Raw genomic sequence first — 8156 nt, forward strand, 5'->3', positions numbered from 1 at the left:
CACCACAGTTTAGTCCTTTCTCTTTTTTTGGAAAACTTCCCTTGTGGTTTTAAGAGCCATGGTTTCCATTATCTCATTTTAAACAAATGAGGTTGGGTATTTGTTGAGACTCTGAAACACCAGGGTCACAGTCTGCTTGCACACAAGGCCACTGAACAGAGTTTCAAGTCTATGTCTCCACTTAAGGATGTATTTTCATCTTGCTCAGCATATAACGCTAATGCCAGTAAGATTTTTTTTCCCCCACCCCAAGATAAAGTACATTATGTTTCAATCAGGACATTACCATTTTCTTTTTCCTTTCTGGAATTCAGAAAACTTAATGTATCTCCAACATTCTTGTTTAGTTTGAAGAATCTCATCTATTTTGTAGGGATATACAAAAGCCCAACACCTCTAGAATTTGCCTCAAGCAATATTTTTTTTTTCTTTCTCAAAAAAAGAAGACACAGAAACAATATAAAAGCTTTCTCTGGGCACTTAGTTGCAAGTGATTTGCACCTGAAATCTGCAGTTAGAGACAATAAATCTAGTGTCACTGGGTCTTTGAATAGTAGAATCACTGCTGGAAAAAAACCAACAAAACCCAAACAAACAAACAAACAAACAAAAAACCAAACTAACAAACAACCCAGGGCAAACAGAGAAAAGTTGTTTTCCAGAGCTGTAAATGCAGCAAATCATAAATTATAGCTGACAAAGTACCATCAAAGTACCATGAAGTACCTCAAAGTCCCCAGTAGGCAATTGGCATTTGTAATCGCTGGTGGTGGAGGAAAATTTTGATCACTATTCAATCTCCCTTGCCTTTCCAGCATCTAGTTTAAATCCAGTACAGATGCCTGAAGGTAGGAGCCTTCTACACTTAGAAGTACAGGAGCCTGTATACTTTTACAGCTGAAGGTAAGAGTTGGGTGCCTCCAGAGAGCAACACTGAGGGCACAAAGCTACCTCACATTGATTGGTACGTGTCTATCTGCTCTAATCCTTTCAGTCAGCCATGCTAGCACGGGGGACATTAAAGCATGTGCCTTCCTCTGTATTCTTTAAACAGTATGAATAGTGTAGGGTTTCAGGATCTTAAGAAAAAATGTATTTTCTAAAACATCTGCAATATCCTTCTAGTATGAATTGTTTTGTTGACTTTGCACACACACACATGATTTTTTTCCAAGGTCTAAGATGTAGTGAGGAACAAAAATCACGTTTCTTAGCTATGGATTGTGCTGGAAAGATGACTTCTGTTGTTCCTTACAGAGTGAACTTCCCAAAGACTTAGAAGGCAGAGTGAAGTGACACCCTTCATCCCTTGTGTCTTGGCATGAATCTTCAGTAACCATTTCCAAAACCGAGTCCCAGGGAAGCAGGGCTCCCACCCTACCTTCCTCCCCCACTCTCCTTGGTGAGATGAGGGCAAAAGAGCAGCAGGAGAAATGAGAATATGCAGAGTCTTTTCACTTTGCCTTGGACCTGTGGGAAGAAAAGTGTCTACATCTCCTCCCTTAGAGAATTGGTCCAGGAGGAGAGGGTGCAGCAAGGAAAGGCTATCCCATTTTGGGAGCTAATGTGGCAACCTCTTCCAGCTTTTAATTTTTTTTCCTCTTAATTTCTTTACTTTTCAAGGAAGGATGAGAAATAACACAACACAAGGATCTTCAGCTTGGACTTAGTCCTACTAAGACGTAGCTGATACCCTGGGGAGAGATCTGTCTGAAATTCCTCTGAGGCTATTAGGAGACTGTGCTCCTTTGGGCCTGAAGAGGACAAGTCTCTCTGGAGAGAGTGTGAAAAATAAAAATTAACTATTTAACCCTATTGTCCTCCCTGAGAGTAGAGGAAGAGAGCATGTCTATCCTCCTGCCCCCAGGAACCTTCTGTCAGTGAATTTTCAGTCCCTATTCATAGCATGAGAAGATAATCAGGACTGAAAGGCCTTGACTTTCCACCAGAGTCCACATACAAGACCCAGCTTGTTCTTACTTCCAGGTAACGATTAGGTGGTAATTAATAGGATCAGTCTGTACAATCCTGCTTGGGACTCAATGTGAAAATGATTCAATAATACTGTGTATTCTACTGGCTGCACATGGAATGCAGTTATTCAACACATTCGTTGTTTCCAGGTATTTGTGATCGTGTCTTCGGTTTGTTTTTCTCCTGAGAGGGGAAAAAAATATCTACTTACTAAATTCTGTCATCATTATAATGTTTAGTCCCCGAGGCCAGTGCCATTATTTTCCATTTTCCATCAATATCCAATGCCCTCCAGCTGCACTGTCGATTAGCAGCCACAGGTACTAAATTTAGTAGAAATGGAGTGCAAAAGTACTAATTAAACTAGTCATGACAGCCATTGCCTTTAGCAGTGATGCCTTCCAGGCATTCCTGGGAAAAAAAAAAAAAAAGGAAAAAAAAAGCAGCATGAATTTACAGGTTTTCCAAGGAGCTGTGCTGGGCACAGAGGTCTGCTGAGTGCAACCTCAATTCAGCTACATGGGCTGGAGTGGCATTTTCCCTTATGTTATCTCACCTGTGAGGTTCAGTGCCAACCTGTAGAGGACCAACAAAATCATAGCCTGGAAAAAGAGGTGCACTCAGCTGTCCTGAGGCGAGTGGGGCACTTGGGGTTTGTGCTAGCTGGATAGAAGTTCAGTGTGCCCTGGATCCTGTCCACCTCTCTTTATGGAGCTCCTATCTGAAAGCATCATTCTACTCTGCAGCAGAAATAGCAGCAGGGTGGCGTAACCCAGCAAACTAAAAGATAATTTCTCAAATTGCCATTGCTAAAGACAGTCTGGGGTCACTGCACTCAAGTAAGGACTTTCCTGGGTTTTTTTCACTCCTCATGGAAGAGGGTAAAAATGAATATTTTTTGAGTAATTTCTACCCTCATTTATACAAGAGCAATGACATTCCTTTTAATGATGCCTTCCTTTTAGTGACACCATGGAAACGTTGGGATTTTTAAAGGTTTCGAACAGTATAATTCACTGGGAATTTGAGAACAATTTTCCTGCTATGCCAGAGAAAAAAACTCAACTTTTTCTCCTTGAAAGCAAAAGTGTTAAACTAAATCCAACAAACAAAATCCTGAGTTTGGAGCTGTACTTGCTTGAAGTGAAATTCATTACTATCTGCCACAAAATGCAGCAGTTAAGTCCTAGATGAGTGTGGAAGCCCAGGGGTCTGCCACCAGGGTGGTCATACGTCAGCCCTGGAGGGGCAGAGGGAAAAGGGGAGAGACACCCCTCTAGAATAGAGTAAGAAAAGGCCTCCCTCCCAAGGGCCTTTTGCAGCCACACGTTGGTGCCTTTTGGGTTCTGGTGTTCTGATAGTGTGTGGGGATTGATGTCACCCTTGCTCAGCCCCCATTGACCATTCATATACCCTTCCTAGAATGTTATTTCTTCCCTTGACCCCCATTGGCTGTTTTGCTGCATCACTCCACCCCTGTTATCCCCTTGGTTCCCCCAGTCTCTAGCCACTGCCCTGCACCCCTTTCCCTTGGCCCTATTGGACCTCGACCCTCAGATCCACTCCTTTTGTCCTGTGTTTAACCCTGTGCCCTTATCTCAATCCTTTGCTCTCGTCCCTGAATTCATTCGAGGCTGTGTTCTTCAATAAGCCAGTTGTCAGATTACCAAACCAGAACCCATCCCTTCTCCTTTATCTCAGAAATCTTTAGAGGAGCTCTCTGGAACCTCCTTGCACCACACACTGTAACAGCTGAGTGCTCAAAATAGGTGTTTAAGATGTGTATGTTCTGTGCCGATACTCTCTGCAGGAGTGAATCGCACTCCAAGTTCTCTTTGTTTGCTGAAACTACGAGAAAGCCGGCAATGCTTCCCGCAGATCCCAAGCTTACACTTTCATAGCTCACTCAAGCTTCTGGCATTTTGTGAAATAATTAAGGAATGGGTACAAATGCATTTTGGAGTTTGAGTCTGAATGAGCTATCAATATTGAAATGTGCTGTGTAGCTGTACGTGGCTGTGCGTTGTAATTGTATGGCTGCGTTAAACTTCTCCAGCGGGTGCAGCATGCAAAGAAAACCAGCACATCCCTTTTTAGACAATTTGCACTGAGCTGTCAGCAAGAGCAGAAATGGACTGATAAGTAGCTGGTGTCATCAGCTGTCTGCAAATGGTGATGATACCATTGAAACCGATGAGATGAAAACAATACAAGTAGAAGCAGCAGGAGTGTCCCCACAGGCCAAGTGGTATTTCATGCAATTGTATGAGTGAGCTCGTATTGTTTCCTTGAAATATAAGAACTTATCTTAAACAATAAGTGCAGCTTATCAGTTCAGTACAAGTAAACTGATAAGTTGGGCTCAATAGATTAGACTTTGAATATTGCTGTCATTTTCAATTGGCATACTGGGGAGATAGAGAAAAGCTCTTGAAGCAAGAGGGTAAAAAAGGCCCATGTAACATTTTGAATTTGCAATCAAATGAATATTAATATAGCACTGTAGATCCAGTGGTGGTCTGGCCCTATGTTTCTGTTTTACAAGACAATTATTTTTATGAAATATTTTTTTCTGAATGGAACATTAAATTATTTTCTCTAAGGTAGGGCAGGAAAACTACATATGTCTCTGTCCTCCTGAATTCTGTTTGCTCTTTCAGGTAAGCAGGTGGCACCAGTATGTTACACAATACATAACAATTTAAATCCTCAGCAGCTGAATGCTAGTCCTTTGTAAACAAATTCTGTCTGTTTTGTCCCTTGATGTGGAGCCCATTGTGGCACACCCCTGAACTTCTGTCTCAGCTCACTTTTTACCATCTCCACGTATGACTAGGCTTTAGTTTCACCAGAGCTGTATTCTGAGCTAATTAGTGCATAGCAGTGAGCTGGGGAATAGTTGGAGGACATCCATTCTCTGACACAGACAGTGGCTAAAAGTGTGAAATTTCAACAAGGTTAAGTGCATGGATAAATTACCACAAGGCAAAACTTATGTTAATAAAGGCATTCTCTGTTTGACCACACACACAAGTACAAAATAAACCCCAGAGCACTACTCTACTTACTATTACATGTTACGTGGACTACAAGTTTCATTCCAAGATAATAAACCTGCATTCAAAGCCTACTCTTTGCAGCCTGCCATGTCAAGAGATTCCCCAGGGTCATTTCACAAGAGGGAGTGATGGGGGAGGCACAGAGAGCGATGATTTGCAAAGGTCCCACACCATGATGGTTTCAAGTCTGTCAAGAGGATACAGAGATTCTGATTGTCAGTACTAGGGGTATAATGCACACCAGATAAGTCTCTCCTCACCCATCTGCCTTCCCTAACTTCATTTCCCCTCTAAAAGTCAAGATCCGCCAGACCCAAGAACTGTGTTTGAGCAAAGCCTTTTCCAGGTCCCTTTAGTACTCACACACCACTCACAAAGACTCTGTAATTGGTGCAGTGGCTGTGGAATTACGGTGGAACTACAGTAAAATATACTGAGAATACAGACCGTGCTGCACTGTCCATTTTTGCAAGCATAATAATGAGTCCCCAAGAGACAGCCAATAAAGCCCAATTATTCCATCCAAATGGTCGAGCTCTCAGAGGCTGTCAGGTTTGATCACTAATTGTGTGCTGCTGGAAACAGCAAAAAATGAAGTAGGATTCTGAAGTGTTACTAGGAAAAACTCAACTTTGATTAGGCTTTTGATGTTATTTATTCTGCAAATCTTCCAGTTCCCCACTGGAGGTCTGACAAACAATCCCTTCCTCCTGCACTGCTGCTCCTAGAGAGAAAGTGCTTGGTCATGTCTGGGCAAAAAACATTGGACAGCAATTACTTTTCAGGATATAAGTACTCCTTCTTAAATTGACTACAGCGATCATTTAGGAACAACATGATTTATTTCCTCCCCTGACAGACATTGTGCTGCCTGTGCAGTATTTTCCATGGGGCCAAGTCCTGTTCCACTCACTCAGGTCAAGTACCTCATTGAAAGGACCTATGGGGTCATGAACTGGTATCCCTGAGCGGGAAAGATCAGGGATTTAGGGTGGGAATAGAAGCCGGTATCAATCTCCCCATAAGCCAGCAAGAGGGCCAACCCATTAAGCCACTGAGCGGCCTTAAATTTTAGATTTAAGCTACACCAGTGGTTTGAATAGTCTTATTCAAGGAGCATCAGAGCAGGGCAGATATTTTACTGTGCCAAAGAAGGTAACTTAGACCACAGCACATTTACTCCAGGGCAAGCGTGCCTGTTCTTTCATTAATTGCAACAGTATGATATTTCACCTCCGCCAGGTGCATCCTCTGAGGACGCCTTTCCCTTCCCTCCCCTGTCACACACAGCAGGGACCTGCCATTTGCATGGGCAGTGGCAGATGCTCCCCTGTTTTCCTCATGTCTCAGTGGAGAACTTGCTCTCAGCCTGCAAGTGGCTTCATCATAACTGTCTGTTATTTAGAGACATCTGGTAGATTATTCTACCAGAATGACCTTTTCCTTTTAAAAAATATTTTTTAAAACATTCCAGCTATCTTAGCTAAACTGCCACAAATTAGAGCAACAATATGGAGAAAAAACTCTGTAATGATTGGTGACAAGTCCAGGATAGACAAACACACAGAGCTTCCTCATCTGCATGTGCTGGAAAGTCACAAAAACCCCGAAGCCACCACACTGCAGAGAAATAACCTCACTGATATTTAAAGGATCATCGATATCATTGAATTCAAAGAGATAGAATTTCTAACTTCCCTTGACAGCATGCAACCTAAGTGTAGTTAAAAATACAGCCAGTGGCTTTTCAAGTGCAGGGTAATGCAGTGCCAGCATTTTAAGGTTTGTGCTCTTGCACACACAAGTTGCACGCTCAGCAATTTTAGGTTTCAGTCCTAGAGGTAGAACTGTGAGATTTATAGGGGATGACAAAAGTGATTTTGACCCACTGTCCTTTTCTGCAACTAGTACCCTTGCCCTTCATGCTGTTGCTCTTGATTAACACTTGCAACACGGAGCCTGGGAATAGCATAGATGCTGCACTGGCACCACCCGTGCCAGAGCTCAGAGCAGCTTGCTTTCAAATATGAAAACTAAGTCAGAAAGCTGGTGAGTCCCCCCCAGGGCTCTTCATCATGACTAGCAAGTAGTCATTCCTCAATTTCCTCAGCAGGTTTCCTATTTTCAGGAAGCACTGCTGGCCAATGCATGCACAAGTGGGGCTGCAGAATGCTCCGTGTTTCCTCTTGCCCATTGAGTGAAGTGGCTGCAGCATCACCCTGTCTCCAAAGCATACCCTGTGTGCTCCACTTGCATGTGTATATAGATATAGACACAGATATAGATATATATATATAGGTGTATATATATGTATATGTATATATGTATATGTGCATATATATATATGTATATGTGTATATATATATATAATATTTAGTGCTCGTCATGTCTTGATGATACAATATTTAATTTTTGTACATCCTCTGGCATGTAAGCCTGTTTTCTACAGTAGCTCCACAGATGGAGGAATTACAGGCACCTGTTTTTTTCCATGTTGATTCTCTGCTGTTAAGGATCAGCTCATTAGCTTTTACCTTAGGATTTTAACACAACCTTTCCTGCTGAACTACCATCTATTTCCTGAAAACCTACAGAAATATAGTATCATTGATATCTCAAGTACATTCATCAAGTTAAAATTGAATTTGTCAACAAGCTCAAGAATAATTGTGTGGGAAGACAGACAGAAAACATGACTGTTCAAGTTTGCTTATCTTAAGAAACAGACTACGAAACCCACAAATGAATACAACAAAGACAGCAGAGGCAAGCTCCCTCTCCCCCGGGTCTGTAAGCAACTACATCCTTCCTTTTGGTAAAGAAAAAGAGTGTTTGTCCCAAGGGAGAGGAAGAAAACACAATGTAAAAAGCAGTCTGCATAGGAAGTATTCTTAGCAGGCAAAAAAAAAAAAGCCAAAAAACATAGCAATTCCAAGTCCTTTCTCTCATCCCTCAAAGAGCCCTTCTCCTCCCAGGACTAGTTCCCAATTCTGAAAGAAAGCCCTCAGCCAGGTGTGCTCATGCAGCGCTGGATGCCGTCTGATAATGGCAAGAGGCAGCCTTGCCCTCAGAGCCTTGTGGTCAAAATGGACTTGCTGTTTTGAGGGCTTTGAAGACAAAAGT

Source organism: Cyanistes caeruleus, chromosome 1 (assembly GCF_971803275.1).
Source record: "Cyanistes caeruleus chromosome 1, bCyaCae1.hap1.1, whole genome shotgun sequence".
In the NCBI taxonomy this organism is placed as follows: Eukaryota; Metazoa; Chordata; class Aves; order Passeriformes; family Paridae; genus Cyanistes; species Cyanistes caeruleus.